Source organism: Bactrocera oleae, chromosome 6 (assembly GCF_042242935.1).
Source record: "Bactrocera oleae isolate idBacOlea1 chromosome 6, idBacOlea1, whole genome shotgun sequence".
NCBI lineage: Eukaryota > Metazoa > Arthropoda > Insecta > Diptera > Tephritidae > Bactrocera > Bactrocera oleae.
Window position 1 is genome coordinate 17055503 of NC_091540.1, and position 18109 is coordinate 17073611.

General features: G+C 36.0%; 1 protein-coding gene and 2 non-coding genes across 3 annotated transcripts in view; all 3 read left to right on the top strand.

The window, feature by feature from the left end:
• Nucleotides 1-320: 320 nt before the first annotated feature.
• LOC118680607 (U2 spliceosomal RNA) lies at nucleotides 321-517 on the top strand. Its single transcript, XR_004976187.2, has one exon. It is a non-coding gene; the product is annotated as a U2 spliceosomal RNA (small nuclear RNA).
• Nucleotides 518-9822: 9305 nt separating this feature from the next.
• Nucleotides 9823-10019, top strand: LOC118680608 (U2 spliceosomal RNA). Its single transcript, XR_004976188.2, has one exon. It is a non-coding gene; the product is annotated as a U2 spliceosomal RNA (small nuclear RNA).
• A 5159-nt stretch (nucleotides 10020-15178) lies between these two features.
• The window catches only part of LOC106616411 (tyrosine-protein phosphatase vhp-1), an 85233-nt gene continuing 82302 nt past the window's right edge, over nucleotides 15179-18109 (top strand). Inside the window, exons 1-2 of the mRNA XM_036360514.2 lie at nucleotides 15179-15705; nucleotides 15782-15916. The gene's annotated coding sequence lies outside the window, so the exon portion shown is untranslated. The remainder of the gene's footprint in view (nucleotides 15706-15781; nucleotides 15917-18109) is intronic.

Sequence of the window (18109 nt, forward strand, 5' to 3'; positions counted from 1 at the left end):
ATCACCCGGGGGTCAATTACATAAGCTGGGGATACCCCTACATATATATATACACATATATTTATTATTATATATATTGCATATAAATGTCATACTTCAGTTATCAACAGCATCACCGATACTCACACGAATATACACTGCTCTAAAAATGCAAATGTAACCAACAACTATTCGTAAGGGTGCGTTACCTGCCTAAGGATTAGCTTCCTTTTCATTCCATTTTTTAAAGGTCATTCCTTTCACCCTTTATAGTGCCTTCAATTCTCAAACACTTTAGATGCATTTCTACTGAAATAGTTTACCTTTGATGTGGTTTAGTTATCGCTTCTCGGCCTCAAGGCTAAGATCAAGTGTAGTATCTGTTCTTATCAGCTTAACATCTGATAGATCCTCCAACGGGGGACAACAAATGTTAAACTGATTTTTGGAAATCGAAGGAGTATTTTAGGAGCTTGCTCCATCTCCATCACGGGTTGTCTCGGTATTGCAGTACTATCGGGAATTCAGCCCAAATTAATAAATAAATAACAAATATTTTAAGAGTTATACAGTAGAAAAAGATATTCTAGTGGTTTTGTGTCACTTGAGAAAACCTTTGGGTACCAAAAGGCTTACCAAATCAGATGGGAAACTATCAATTTTATTTATCGTCAAATTATGCTTTTTATACTTTCGCAACCTGTTGCTACAGGGTATAATAGTTCTGTTCACCTAACGGTTGTTTGTATCATCTAAAACTAATCGAGCTAGATATAGGGTTATGTATATATAAATGATCAGGATGAAGAGACGAGTTGAAATCCGGGTGACTGTCTGTCCGTCCATCCGTCCGTGCAAGCTCTAACTTGAGTAAAAATTGAGATATCTTTATGAAACTTGGTGGACATGTTTCTTGATACCGTGAGACGGTTGGTATTGCAGATGGGCGTAATCGGGCCACTGCCACGCCCACAAAACGCCACTATTCAAAAACAAATAAATTGCCATAACTAAGTTCCACAACAAGATACAAGACTCTTATTTGGTATACAGGATCACAATAGGAGGGGCATCTGCAGTTAAAAATTTTTTTAAAGTGAGCGTGGTCCCGCCCCTAATAGGTTAAATGCGCATATCTCCTAAACCGCCAATGCAATAATAACAAAATTCACTGGAACTGTTTTTAGAACTTCTATCTACAGTGTGAAAATGGGTGAAATCGGGTGGCAACTCCGCCCACTCCCCATATAACGGTACTATTAAAAACTACTAAAAGCGCGATAAATCAAGCAATAAACACGCCAGAGACATTAAACTTTATATCTGGGATGGTATGAGATGACTTTATAGGAACCGTGTTCAAAATTAGACAGTGGGCATGGCACAGCCCACTTTTAGGTGAAAACCCATATCTTGAGATCTGCTTAACCGATTTCAACCAAATTCGGTGCATAACGTTCTTTTCATATATCTATGCCAATAGGCGAAATCGGACTACAACCACGCCTACTTCCCATATAACACCATTTTAAATTCCATCTGATTCTTTCACTTTCCACTATGCAAATCAGGCAACAATGACTGTATCGGGATAAAACTTTGCATGAATAATGCAAGTAAAGTATGCCACCTTGTGGCCAAAAATTGTCTAAATCGAACCAAAACTTTTCAATCCCCTAAGTACTAAATATGTGAACCCCAGTGCCTATAGTTGACCTTCTACCGAAAATATCAGTCAATCCACAAAGAAATCTCAAACGAGTATACTATTTGACTTTGCGAGAGTATACAATGTTCGTTTACATCCGAACTTAGCCTTCCTTACCTGTTTCACTTTACATTTGTACAAATATGTGCGTTTAGTTAAATTTAGCAACATGCACATCCTTTCTTTCCCGTGGACATTACCGGCAGGTGTATTGCTTCGAATTGCACTCTTAGGCTCAGGGATGGGTGTATAAAGGAGTTCACTGCGTCGCAGAGGCCACTCGTGGCGGCTTTTTCGCTGCTCACATACCGGCTAGGTATATGTGGATGGAGAGGATGAAAAAGAGGCGCAGTGAGCCTTTTCCCGGATGGGTCGAAGCTTGGAGGGGAGTTTTCTGTAAGGAGCTCTGCGTCACTCTTAGCTTTAGGCTTCTGGACCACTGTAGTGTTTGTAGTGTAGAAGCGGCTGGCGATAGCCGTACTGCTACGAAGGGCAGGTTCTTTCAGAGAGGTGAGCATTCACTCTGACAGCAGAACGGCAATACTAGCGCTGAGCTCGCTAATTGTGCGTTCAAGGCTTATCATGGAGTGTCTGTCCTCCCTAGAAATAGCATCAAGCTACTTGATCATCAGACTCGTTTGAGTGTCTAGTCATAGCGTAATCGCTGGCAACTGCAAAGTTGATGATCTGGGTACGGGGGCACCCTTGCTCCGCTCCCTTGCCGTCCTATTTTCTAGCACTTGACCAATAACCTCGTGAGCGCTTAGCAATCGCTGGTCGACGACCAACTCCTGTGCGATTGCGGAATCCTTTGGCCTGGAGTAGAACACATAAGATCTACTGAACTATTTGCTCTTAGAAAAGTTCATCTTACCGCAATCGTATAGGTTCTTATTGAACATTATCCAATAGGCATTGATGCGGTAAGGCTAAAAAACTTGTTGAACGCTAATTGTCAAAGTTGTATTTAGGAGGGTGAAGTGGAAACATCCAGGCAGTTTCTCATCCATTACCCAGCCCTTGCAAGATTGAATTCTCTTATTTGATATACGTTACCCAACCAAACTTATTTATCATTAACTTAGATTTCCCTACAGGGTTATGCCCTTAAACTTTAGTAACTGTAATGAAATAGTAAGATTAATGAGCGTGAATTACTGTTGCATACATATTCTTTTATAAAAAGAAAATCGAAGGAAAGCAAAGAATAAAGAGAACACCCGTCAAATGTCATTATAATGCTGAAATGACCAGTCGAAAGTGAAATGACAAATGTGAAAGTTAAACGCAATCTAAAACAGATGGGAATGTTCTTCATCTATGTCGACATAAATAAAATTAATTTTCTTTAATATAATATTATATTTATTGTGCACAAAGTTTCAAGGGTTTTTTGTGCGTGTTGAAAGCTTTTAAGCTGTGCGAAAGCTCATATTGCAAACGATTTCGCTGGAAAATGGTGTAGGCTTTGGAAAGAGTGTACATTTGTGTGCTTGATTTTAAAATGGGTGGTCTCTTTAAAAACATTTCTCAACTAATTACAATTACTCACTTGTAACTTGTAAGCAACGCAGGGTTGCGAGGTTACGCCTCGAAGAAACGCTGTAATATAATATTATAAAGGCATTACTTTGCTTTCCTTTTACGAGTTATTCTATGGTATAAAGCTACAGTGCAAAGCAGAATAGTGCTGTGTATTCTGAATAAATATTAGTTGAGAAATGGGCCTAAAAATTTTAACTATCCTCGAAGCACTAATTGAATTTATTAGAAACTTTGAAGTAAACAAGGTTAAAGTGCTTCTATATTCTTTAAAAGTTGGCAAATAGAAAAGATGCTTAAAATTCTAAACAATGTTTTATGGAAAAGACTTCTTGAATATCTTAAGCTGACTTCGATAGTCTTAGATATTTTATATGAATATTATTCATAATAGAAGTACACTCGGAGGTTCGCCATTATCTGTTAAGAGCGGTATTATTATTTAATTGACTAAAGATTTGAGATCAACTCTGGGTTCTGTGGATTAGTAGCTTGTATAAATTCAAACCTGGACTTAAAGCCCCTAAAATCGACATGTCACGGCATTCAAAGAGTCTCAGGGGGGGCATTTCTTTGAAACTCCTGAAGAAGTTAGCCATTCGTAGCAGTATGAAAAGTAAAGTGGCGAAGCTGGTAAATACCCCTATGGTTTCTGTCCTAAAAATTTTCAGTTCTAGCTGGTAAATTAAGTGTAAAAGGATGATATGATATATCGAATTGGCGCTATATATCGACAGAAAAAAAGGATTGTCTCGCGTTACAATCAAGAAGATGAATAATTGATGATTATTTATAGATATCATAATAATATTAATAGTTCTACTAGTCAAGAATACTTTTATTTTTTTGAACACACCTTCGTATTGTCCAGTAATTAAGTCCAAAATAACTTTTTACATCTTTGTCGTATATAATTGCTAGTGATTGCCTTTACGAAAACTTTCACGTTCAAACTCATATACCCGCTTCACTGCTCAGAACTTGAAGGCCATAATGCTTTTTTCCCTTCACGCTTCCCAACAAGCAAATCAGTATTGATCAACACCAACTATGCCAGCAGCACCATCAAGAATATCAACAGACACTTCATCAATTACAGCAAAAACAATAGTGGCACAATCGTATTGATGAAGGGAGTGTGGGCAAGTTGTCAAGTCAGCCGACAGACGGACATCGGCCGTGATGGCACATCAGCGACACCCAACAAAGCCCAGCTGTGCAATCAACTTCCAAGGACGTCGAGTCAATATTTTCACAGTTACTGTAAATGTGTTCGCGTATTTACTCGTTCGTTTGCATTCGTTTATGTGAAACAATACAGTCACCGATTACAGAAAGAAATTCACAACATAAGCATAAACATAAACACGTAGTGACATGTTTGTTTAGAGATATAAAAATTAAATGTTGTCATTTATTGCTCTAATAATTGCCAGCGAGTAATCAGTGTTAATATTTATGAGCTTCTGAGTGTTTAGATTACGCTGAGTGTCTTGAACTAAGTTGGTTTTAATTTAGATTCCACGGCATATGGTAATTAACTTATGGAAAGCCCAAAAGATCAAATTTGTTTAAATAACTGAAGTGGACTTAATTTTTTTTCTGGAGATATTACGACTAATATAGACTAGGATCTGGTTGCGAGCCAAAAATAAACTTTTGCCACTTTCATTAAGGTATCTTCAAAACATGCGTTCTGAACGCATCAACCGCCTTTCAGGTATCGAAAAACGTAGACCTCTTAATTTATTTTTTACGTACGGAAATAAAAAGTCGATGTGTGTGAGCTCGTTTTGTCGTGGTGAAGAGTGTTCCCTTTTCGGCAGTTGGTTTTCCCTATTTTTTGAAAGACAACTAGAAAACAAATGTTTTTGTACCACTCAAAAGTTACTGTTCTCGTTGTTCTAGTAGTATGGTTGTGACATCTCCGGTTTTTTCAAAAAACGGGCAAATATTTGCTTGGAAGAGCTTCGTGCGCTGGAAACACCCATACAGTTGACTGGTATTTTCTTTCGGGCTCATACGCGTAAATCCACGAATCAGCACCAGTCATCATGTCATAGACGTGTTTCGAAGCACCGCTATGGTATTTTTTAACAATTCTCTCGACCAATCGAGCCTTTTTTTATAGCGATTGATAAATTGTGTGGAATTCAACGTGAACAAAATTTTTTTTTTAAGTCAAATGTTCATGCATTATTGAAAGTATGCTGGTCCCACTAATGCCTATAGTTGTCGCATTCTCACGATAGGTCACATGACGATATTGCAATATCAGTTTCAGTTTGCGCTCAGCATCCGGAGTTTACGGAACAACTGATTTTGGACGGCCTTTACGATCGTATTAGAGTGAGATACGACCTCGATTGAATTCACAATACTCTCGATAAACACTGTCCTTGATGGATCTTCATCGCCAAAAAATTGAATTAAGTTCACCGATGTATTGTTGCTGAGTTAATCCTCGTCGAAAGTTTTAAAAAATAATCGTGCGAAAATGTTAGTGATATAATTCCAGTTTTTTGGCCGAAACGAGTATTTTAAGCTACTGTAAACAACGCAAATAGCGCTCGTGCGTCAACATTTTCTGAGTATATATAACATTAAAAATGTCAAATTTTACGATAAAGTTGGAGTTGCCACACTAGGGTTGCAAATCTCGAAATATAAAAGGCAACCTACGTATAAAAAAACTGGTTTTGTTCTAATTACGTAGACACGATTGTTGGAAAAATAACAGATATTGTCATCGACGTTGTCTCACGGTAGGTTTGCGAACGATTTGTTGTTAGATAGGCACATACCAAGCAGGCAGAAAAGTTATTGGGAGGGCGCCCTTAGAATAGAATCCATATGCTCTAAAAAGATAAGATAAGCCGTATACGGTTATGGGATCATTAAATCGCGGGAAATAATGTTTTGAGTGACGTAAGTGACGTTTTCATAACTTGAAAGAAAGGGAAGGGGGAATAGTTACGCGCGTGCTCATAATCGAGACCGTGTGCCGTACCTGAAATGCATAAAACATTGCTTTGACGAGACTCCAAATCCACAAGACTGCGACAAATACAATGTCTTCTACTGCAATAATGGTATCGAAAAGTTGGAAGATCGCTATAACGGATGTGTTTGGACTCTTTGTCTACAATAAATTACTGATTAACTCAATAAAGTGTTGAACACAGAGTTTCTGTTGAGTGCCTGTTTAAAGGTCTAATATCGGAATTTTTAGTTAGTCTTGACTTACTAACTGTAACTTCTTTGTCTTTATTCTATCTTAGGTTTGGATAACTGCTATAACATTAACTTGTCAAATGAAATGGAACGGATTCCATTGATCTCTTTAAAATCTCATCTAATGCATGAATATCAGTGGACATATTATTGGAAATTGTCTCATAATTTTATGGAAATCATTAACCGGATTACGGGAAAGACAATAACTATCCGGATTTAAATCACCGATTAATAGTCCGAAATAATGTCTTAAAGCCTCTTCAAAAAAACTCGGCTTTAATTTAAAACCATATGTTCGAAATATTATCAAAGTACTTTTATATTTTTCTAAGATATATAACCATAACATATAAGATCGAAATTGTTAAACACCATAAAAAAGATTTAAAGTTTATATTCAGTTTGATCTTCAAGTTCCGACTAACGTCTGTTTCGCCGAAAGGGAGATCTATGTAATAAGAGCATACTCAAAATTCTAACTACATCCAAAGTCAAGTACTATAAATTTGGCAACATTTTTGAAAATTAATTTGGGACTCTTCTCTCCGCTACAACTATAACAGCTCCATATACTCATATACATTTACATACAATACATACATGTTCTGTTAGGACACCAAAATTGAAGTTCAGATCGTTAACATATTTCACCTTTCCTCCTGAAAGTCCCGCTTTTGTGAGAATAAGTTCCAGGCACCTTGGCTCTTATTTCTGCAACCATGTGAATCATGGACCGATCTGCTGTCGATATTAGTCAAGATTACTCACGAAGTTTCGTAGATTAATTTTATTTTGAATGCTTATTTCGTTTTCAGAGATTAAGGCATCACATTTAACTCAAACTATCTGAGTGGGATCTTCCGAACAAAACAACCCTAACCTAACTAAACTCTTTTAGGCAGTTTATAAATAATATGATTTCCTGAAAGTGTAAAATCTTTCCAAACATACGTGCCTATGAATTTGTATGCATGTATGTACATATCTTGCAGTATTATATAGACAACATATGACTGTCCGAAAATAAGCTGGCTCATCGTATGATATAACTAACGATATTTGGTAAAATAAATCCTGTTAAATTCAGCAGGATAACGTATAAAAAAAGAAGAAATATTGAACTAGCTGGACGAAGAGTGCAAATCTCAATCTCTTTAGCTCAATTAATGAGCGCATAAATCAGATTTTTGAGCATATCCATAAGTTGGGTGGCAAAAAATCTCCTGCACTTGCTGCATAAGTGTTATATAACCGGCTTTTTCATTAGTAACACAATCAAAATAACTGCACTTGCCAGACAGAGCGTTATTAGCACTCAGAGAGTAAGTGAGCGCGCACAGAAATGAGTGAAACCGCAAATTTAGCGCTTAAGAGCAAATATAACATTTCAAAAAGCGAGTAATAAGTGGTGTGTGCGAAAGCATGATAGAAACTGGAGGTACCCTGGTTTTGCACTCTTTAAATTATTACTATTCCTGTGAATATTTTTATTGGCAATGCGAGTCGTGGTAAGCCACTTAAGTGTCATACATCGCTTTAAAAGTAAATAACATGTTAAGCTAGATAAGAAAAAGCTTTCATTGACACATATATTTTTAGTTGTTCCTAAAATATTTATACACGTATATTTATATATATGTGTGTATGTATGTACGCATGGATTCACTTCCTTGCTGCCTGGATATCCGGTTTAGCGGCAACGTGTCCTCTAACAGCTTAAGTGTTGTGGGAATTCATCAATTGCGAACAGCTGTCGCTGAAGGCTGAAAGCGAATGTGAAATTGGGTTGGTGTGATTTCAGAAGAAAAGTAGAAAAAAAAAACATTAAAAAAGCAGAAATCATTGGTTGAACGAATTATCACGGAAAGCACCATCATCTTGAGTATTAACGGTTTTAAGTAGTAACGGTACGATAATGCGAATAAGGAATTATTTTCAATCGAGCCACTTTTTGATTCTGGAAAAAAGGAAATATTGCCGGAGACCAAATCGTGCGAATACGGCTTGTGAAGAGCTACTTCATAGCCACATTCCCTCAATATTTTGGCCGTAACAGATGCTGAATGAGCCGGAACGTTGTCTTGATAAAAGAGCAACATTTGAAAAACGAGCTTAACTAACGCACGCAACAAATTTCACGACATTTCGCGATCTTTTCTGACGTTACTCCCTCTTGTTTTCTTCCAAATCGGAATGTTGTACGGTCGAAATTCAGTAAATACAGTATTTGACCAATAAGTAGAGAACGATTAGTAAATAATTAATACTAAATATAAGTTGCGGGATCTCTCAATCAGACCAAAGACATTTCAGACCAAGAAGTAAACCTTTCATTTTCAGACAAACATTCGATAACATTAACGCTAATAAAAATTTTGGAATAGCAGATGGAGAAACATGAGCTTATAACGCTCTATTGACAATCAAGCTGTAATGAAGAAATGACAGGTTCGTAGCTTAAATGAGACTAGTTAGCATAATGGACTCGTTATACGATGACGGACGCTACCTGAGTTCTTCTGTCTAAAATTTGCTCACAGCGGGGTTTTTTTCCTCTTCGGATATGAAATATATACATATGAGACTTTCTAGTTAAGAAATAACTTTGGATACTATGATGCGATATCTACTATATACTGTTTTTGAGTATGCGCTTCTGTATGTATGTAACATGATATTTTACCCATTTTCATATAATGCCGATGTCTGCTTGCCTTGAGAAGGATCAAACGGCGAAATTTTCTTTGTAGCTATATTTTTCTGAAAGGTTAAGATACAATACTTTTGAAGGGTAATGGTAAAGCGAGAAACACCTAGAAAACATACTTCCATATTATGCATGCAATTTCCTACACACACCAACAGGTTTTACTTTAATGATCTTTGGAACACAGCTTGATATCTTCTATTTACATTTAAGTGAAGAACAAGTATCGGGTAAGCTTTGGCATCTCAATCAAGAAGTATCGAAAAAAATATTTAAAACAAAAAAGCAATCAATACAATGTAATATTATACATACATAAATATATGCCATATACATATGTATATACTTATGTACAAGTTTTGCCACGATCTTTAATGACAACTATGCAAAAATAGAATACACGTACTCGTATTTACTGTATACCCGAACGAATAATCAGTGTGCTAACAATATGATTTCTGATAAAAACAATTTATAAGGGTTCGTTACCTGCGTAAGAATTAGTGACTTTCCACCCTTCCTTGCTTGGGAGATCGCTGCATACCTGTACGATCACACAGCATTTCTTTCACCTTTTATAGTGCGTTCAATTCTCAAACACTCTAGATTTATTTTAACACAAATGTTTGTTCTTTGAGGTGATTTAGTTATCGCTTCTCGGCCTCAAGGCTAAGATCAAGTGTAGTATCTGTTCTTATCAGCTTAACATCTGATAGATCCTCCATCGGGGGACAACAAATGTTAAACTGATTTTTGGAAATCGACGGAGTGTTTTAGGGGCTTGCTCCACCTCCATCACGGGTTGTTCCGGTATTGCAGTACCATCGGGAATTCAGCCCAAATTATTAAATAAATAACAAGTATTTTAGATATAATAAGGACATTTATGTTGCTGCAATTTAGGCTTTCAATTTTGCCCAGAAATATATGATCCTGAGCATAGAGCATTTCATTCTGCTTCAAAAAGATCCTGCATAAAAGTTATTACAATAATTTTGGTCATCTAAAAATAATTTTTAATCCCGTTCATTCATCCGACTGTGAAATCATATACCTGAGCCACTACTACTCGCCAGTTTCAATCAAATTTATATAATATCCACTTGGCATCTGCTATTACAATGTGATATTTTGAAGACCATACATTCTTCGCATATTTTTCATTTTACAATAGATAAATTAAGCACCAATAAATGTATGGAAATATAAATTATAATACAACACTTGTAAATATTTTAAAATGTGCCAACTCTCATCTAAAAATGGTCCAGATCGGACCACAACTTTCCACGCCTTCTCGATATCCTAATCAATATCCTTTTCAATAAGAAATAAACCCCATATAATATAATTGTATGACCAAAAACGTAGCTTTATTATAAAGACAAGGGTTTGCCATTATGTTTTAAAAATAATTTGGCAATGATCGCCGCGACTATTCAGTCCTATTTTACAACAACAACTCGCCGAATATTCTCTTCAAAGGTGTCAATCCTATCGGGCTTATCAACCCAGACAAGCGATTTGACATAACCCAACCAAAATAGTCCAACGGGTTTAAATCGCATGATCTTGGAGGCCACGCCACAGGCTCACGACGCGAAATAATGCGCTCACCCCAAAATTTCTTTCAATAAATTGATTTTTTCGTTGGCTGGTTTGTTTATTAAACCAAGTGTAAACTTCAATTTTGAACAGAATTTCCTTGTGAAAAACGAAATCGGTGACCATCTCGTTTTGGTAATATACTTATATATAATATAATATATTAGCATAGTATAATTTGGAAACGTTGTTTCGGAGTAAGTCTGTTCGGTATGAAACTGAGTATAAACCAATTAACAGCTGTTAACAAGATTAACTTTTTAAAAAGTATTGCCTCATTGAAAACCATATGTCTAAAATAATACTCGTTATATATGCATCTATTTAATATATTATATTAAGTTTCGAACTCTTGGTTGGCTTAAACCAATGAACGTATTGTTTTGGAAATACCTTAGTTTGTTGCTGAAAGGGAATAAAACCATTCACTGAACTACCCCAGCTCCAATACAAGTATATATATTATAATGAGTTTTGTTATTCTAGTTATCTCTTATCAATATTTCCTGACACATTCTTTAGCTTGTTGCTAAAAATAAATAAATTAATCCATCCTTTCCATAGCCCTATTATAATGACTATTGTTGTTTCTGTTGCTTCTCTACTGTCCTTGAAAGTACCTTTAAGATATGTTTCCAAATATAGTTAACCATAAATTCTTCTCGCTGAGGATATATCATATTCTGTTGATTTAGTTTATTTTCTACTTAAAATCTTTCAAATTTTATGTGAAGAGTATTCAAAATGTAAACAAGAACGCTCTTTTCATGAGGCCATTGACCTATCGATTTAAAATTTAAAGAAGAAGTAATAAACCGTTAACATTATTGCTATTAGCTATAACACTAAATGAGAGTAATTATTTTTAATGACTAATTGTAATTGCTTGCAATGTGCAACATGCGGCACGAGTTTCGCATTAAATAAATACGTTAAAGCAAAGAAATGGTACTAATAATTTTGTCAAATACGTTTAATAGAAATTTATGACATTTCCAACACCAGCCAATTGCAGTCTGGAAATTCCTAACAACAAAAAACAAGTAAGTTTTAAAGAGTTCAAGGTTAATACCATAGTTTAGTGCGAATAACGGCGAATAACGATTGTGGCACTGGCTGACTGACTCGATAGTGAAAATTTAGTTAATTTTTTTTTTTTTTGTTAGCCGAAAAAATGCTTCGCAGCAGGTTACATGGTCAAAGCCACCCAAAAATTGTTTACATTCCGAAATGCCACAGAAAAGTAGCCAAAAAATAAAAAAGAAAGTGCTTGCAGCTTATTTTTTGTGGGCGACTCGTGGCCTTATGCTGGGAAAGCAAAATTGCCGAAAATGCAGCAGGACACGCGACGCGTCACTACAAATTAAATTTCAAGGTGATCAATGTGAAAGAGCGCCGGAAGTATTAAATTTATGTCAACTGCAAACAAATCCAATCAAAGTCAGCAAAATGAACTTGTGGAACGTGAGATAGAAAAGTAGGTTGTGGGTAAAACTGCAATGCTTTCTATGAATTGTTGCTTACATTCGGGTGAAAAGAGTAAATTTTGTGGTGGAAAGTTTATAAAGATTTAAAACATAAAAAAACTCATAAAATCTTTTGAACGCAATTATTGATATTAAATTTTCAACTAAATAGTTTTTAATTATATAGCCTTTAAGACAGAACCGTAAAATCTCAGTTATAAATAATTTCGTAGAATAAGGTTTTTAGTCTTTTAATTTTTTAAAGATCTTTTCAAAAAAATTGACTGCATGTTGCTTTTGAATCTTGAAAAATGCTGTAGTTGCTTAGAAAGATTCATTATATACTGAACAAGATATAATAAGATTGCCACTAAGTTTGTAACACTTAAAAGGAAACGGCGGAGAACCTACAAAATATATATAATATATAACTGATTAGCGTGACGAGCTGAGTTGATTCAGTCGTGTCTGTCTGTATATATGGAACTAGTCCCTCAGTTTGTAGATATCGACCAGAAAATTTGCATGCATATTTTTCTTACGAAGAAGCTGCTCACTTGTCCGAATCGCCGATATCGGGCCACTATAGTGTATATCTGCCATAAAAACTATACGATCGGAATCATGTGTAACTCTTTTATTTGACGAGGTATATTCACGAAATTTAACATGTATTATTGTCTAAGGCAATAATGCAATCTCCGACGAAATTGTTCTGATCCAGCCACTATAGTATAGCCTTACAAACTGACCAATCACAGTTCTTGTAAGGAGTTTTGTATTTGTGAAGAGTAGTATACATTCGGTAAGCTACATTAGGTCGAACTGTGTCGTATAGCGACCGACTAGTTGGAATTTCTGCTTACAAACTGCTCGAAACATGCTTTTGAAGAAAATATTTAAAAAAATCATTTTTTAATAAGACTCCGAAGGATATACACGTCTGTACCTCAATATGGAGAATATTGCGTTTACAATTCGATATGTATGCACTTAAAGCAATGAAACTCGGGCATGCCACTTCCTATGTATTTACGAATATAAATCTAAGTCTTAACTATGTCGAGCCCATCCCATGAACTCATATTCATTTTTGTTTACGTTCTCTCCATCTCACTCACTCTCACGAGAGCTCGTTAAATGCTTATTTATTTCATTCATTTATTCCATAATTTCAACTTTAAAGTGGTATGAAATAAAATTGCATATGTGCAACTGTGTGTGTGTATACGCGTATTAATCTTCGACTTACTAGAGCTTAATTTTGAGATTGATTGCCACTCCGCCACAACGCTTGCAGCTAAGCGCTTACACGCCCACTTTTACCACCATTTCTTTTCTTCTGCGAATTTGGTAAACAAATGTTTGTATTGTTGTTTTGTATATATAATATATTTTCATTTAAACGGAAAGACGTTGTTTTCACACCCAGTACACACCCATATCTAGACACTTTAGAGCGTTTTGGCTTTGCAGATAATTTAAAATACATAATAAAGATGCACACAGCTGCTTTACTCTCACATAAATATACGGAAAATATGCGTTTTTCATTCATTCATATTTTTGTTATGAGTGTGAATTGAAAGGACTTTGTTGAAAGAGAAAGTGCTGCCTTTAGCAGGTTGAAAGATTAAAATTTGAGTGGAAACTTCTTACGCTTGCGCCACATTTTTAGTGAAAATGTTTTGAGTGAGACTCAATGACACTCAAAGTGGGATTAGTATGGAGTTCTTTTTGGTAATAGGAACAGTTTTATTCTTTTTACCATAACTTATCAGCTGAAAGGTTTATCGAATAAAGCATTAAGGTAACTTTTATTTATTTCGATTAAAAAGGCTTTAAGCTTAGCTTGGTACACGGCACTCAAAAATTGTTATCAATTTTGGCTTTTTGGTGATTCTACACAGAATTTGGTTCTAACTAGAACTATACTGTTATCATACCAGGCAGTGAGTCGGTTTGACGTAGTTGGAGCATCGCTGGATCATGTGTGGTAAGCTAAAAAGAGACAACGCTAACTAAAAAATCGAAATATTTTCAAAATTTTCGTCGTAGTTTTGTAAGCATAGACTTAACGGACCGCCCTCGTATGTTTTCAAAATGTTTGCGACAGATGTGAAAATTATACAAAAGTCTTTTGAAGGCTAGGTCTAACCCTTTTGCTTGGTGGTATAGAAATGAATCAATGCTGCCGTCAGTTCAATGACCAGTCACCTTACTAAAGGTGAAGACTCATTAACCTCTTCCGATCCACTTTGGGTCAAAAGGATAATGCGACAGCACAAACAATAATGATAGCCCAGCACTGGCTAAGCATCGCGAAGCTCAGCTGTCCAGTGGTAGAACACATGAAGAAAGCGGTTCTCCGATCTGTTCTCACTCTATTTATAATGGGCACCTTATTTATATTCAGCTATGGCCTGGCCCTTATCATAAAGTGGCTCGATGCCGTTGATGGCGAGGTTAAGCATTCCTTAACTGCTCGAACGCATATCGCTAACATTTTGTGCGAGGACTAAGCTATAGGGGCAAAAATTAAGTAAACATGGAGAAATGTATGCAACTATAAATATTTTGTCCGTCTGCTCTTCACATAACGTTTCGAAAAGGTAAAGTCGGATGAATAGCTGAGAATTTTTTATATTTCTTAGAGCATTCTTAAAAATAGGATATTGATCAATCTACACGAAAATATAAAAGTTTCTGAATGCTTTTCTAAAAGGTTTGCTTACTAGAATTTCTATGCTTTTGTGCTTCCAGCTCAATTAAAATGGCTCATACTCATTTACACTCTTCCTCCTTCCACTCAATCAATGCCGTTCGTGTGCACTTGCACTCAAGTCCTTCGTTCGTGTGCTGGCCGTGCGGATGTCTGCCTACAAGTCTGCTATGTTGACCATAAAAAATTCAGTTCGTCTTACTCAGCTCAGCTTGCTTGAACGTCGTTTTCCAACTTTGCTTTAAATTCGTTGCAAACTTTCACATTTCAAACATTTCACTTTCAAACGGCAAAACAACAACACCGAGCAGCGACCAAGTACAGCAACAAAAAAGCGAAAAAGAAACAAATACAACAAATAAATGAAGTGAAACGAAAATTTAAAAAATATAAAAACAAAATGGCTTGCAGCATAATTTAAAGCAACAAAAGTGCAAGAAAAAATTAATAAAGTCACTTTTGATTTCTTTGTGCAGGTGTGCGCCTTTGTGTGTGTGTGCGTAAAAATACTACACGCTGCTGGCTGCAAGCTGCTGTTAACCAGTTGTTGTAGCTATATTCTTTTTGTTGTTGGCGCTACTGCTTTGACGCGCCAGCAGTGGAAGGCAGCGCAAAGGACTTCGGTGTACAAGTACTGCCGATAGCAGTAGCGGCTGTAACAGCAGCAGAAGAACGCACGGAAAACGGTGCAAACGGTGAAAGTGGAAACGTGCGCGTCGCGTGTGGTGATATAACAACGGTATAAAGTTTTTCCTCCACACATTTTGTTGCGTGTGGCCTGTTTGCTGTAGTTGTTAAATTGTGATTTTTTTTAGAACCGCTATGCGGTGCGATAAAGCACATTTGCCGTTATTTGAATAAGCACATTAAATAAATGAAAGAATTATGTTCAACGCTCGATCGTTATATGTAAAACTCTCACGTTGAGAATAAAAGCGTAAAAAATTAAGGTAAGTACACTTACACACGAGTATATATATTGTGTTACCGTTGTATTCAAATATTTCGACAAATATTCAAGTTAGCAATGAATTGCGGCTAATTAGTGTTGCCTTGCATAGCTTAAGACGTTCGCGACCTTTAAATGCCGGGCATTGTGTAGCGTGTTTGTGGCAAAAAGCCATGTGAGCGAAAGTCAAAGGACACTTAAACAAATTGAGTTTAATATTTGTAAAAACTTGCAAGTTTACAGACATTCGATAGATATATATAATATATACACTATCTTTGGTAAAATAGAAAGCTAAGGATGCGTGAGCGGTTAGTGCATATGTAGTATATATAAAGCATGCATATAAATCGAAAAAACTATTTGTGAGTGATATTTTAAAGTCTTTTAGTTAAACATTTTTTAAATTTTTTACGCACTTGACTCCGATCGTTCAGTTTGTATGATAGCTTTATGCTATAGTGATCCGATATCGGCGATTCCGACAAATGAGCAGATTCTTGGAGAGAAAAGGATGTAAGCAAAATTTAAAATCGAAATCTCTAAAACTGAGGAACTGATTCGGGTATATACAGACAGAAGGACATAGCTAAATCGACTATACATATCCTAAGTTTCCTAAGTTTCCTACTAGGTGTTACAAACTTCGTTGCAAACATAATATATATATTGAGGGTATAAAAAATCAAAGTTATTGTTGCTTTATATCTACAGACGACAATACTAAGCCAATCAGTGTTTGATTAAGTATAAGCTAGTATAAGCTTAGGAAGCATTCTTTTCATGAAAGCAACTTCTTGTCGAAATTTTAAAGGAACTGTTATCTAGGTAATTAGTGAGAATCATTGAACTTTAAACCAAAAAACAAAACGTAGAAAGGTTTTCAAGTACTTTGCCATTCAGTGCTTTATTCAGCCAAAAATTCTGAAAATCCTGATAATGCGTTACAGTTTCAACTACCTCAAGCACTTTAGTTCGCTGATCGTCTACAAGGTTTATATGGACATATGAATTATAATGATCGAAAGAAAGTCAGATTATGACTACTCTTATTTTGCAAGATCTGAATCTTTTGCAAAAACGAGTAGAAGCCACAAAAGAAATGCTTTGCAACGTAGCTGATGGGTCCACATTTATCAAACGCATCCTTACTGATGATGAGATGTGAGTTTATGAATACGACGTGGAAAGCGTCGCTCTAAAAATTAACTGAAACCGAAAAAACCGAAATTCGCTGAAGGCATTGAAGGCCATCCCAGCCGAATCTTATAACAAGTGTATGAAAAATTGGATAAAGCGTTGACATGCTAAAACATGTTTTGAAGGCGATAATAAAGGGGCCCAAATTTGATCAGATACTATAAACAAGATGAACACAATAAATAGGATCGAGCTTCATCAGACCAAACTTCTACTAAATGTGTAAGCACCTATACTGACTGAGAGTTTTGCGATAAGAGTAGCCTTGGTTTTGTAGATCGAGTGAAAAGAAATGCATGAAAGCTATTGTCTTCCGAGAATCTGAACAGTGTTAGCCTGAGCAGTGAAACTGGGTGAAAATTAAAAAAATGTCTCTTCATTCTAAGATTAGTTCACAAGTGGTCGGTGAACCCCTTATGCTGAGCGATTTATACTCGAGCGTGTCTTCAAAAGCATAATTTTTTTACTTTTATAGAGTTTTATTTAAACATGTTCCTAAAAATCAACGACTGTATAAAGAATAATCGGAGAAACAGCACAAAAGTAAGTAGACCACTTTCATGGACTGCCATTAGTCAAAAACAGATCCTTTGCATGACATTAGCTGCAGAAACAAAGATTGTGTGTGTGGTTTACTTAAGCGGTGAAAGAACAGCAGAAAGTGAAAATGCAAGAGCACACAGAAGCGAAGAGAATTAAAAAGTATTAAATAACTAGGGTTTATAGGCAAAATAGTCTGTTGACTGACAACCTGGTGGCGATTGACTTTGTGGCAAGTTGGCGGGCAGCTTTGTTTTCGTACAAAATATTAGCTCATTGTTGCTTAATTCCCTCCGCACGTGTGGTTGTGAAAAAAAGGAGAAAGTGAGTGCAAAGCAAAGTGTAAAAAAAGGATTTTGTGGTGGTAAACTGGAATTTGAAAGGATTACTCATATTTTGTTAGGTTAGGATTTAATATAATATTTGCGGTGTAGCAACCGCATATGACAAACCT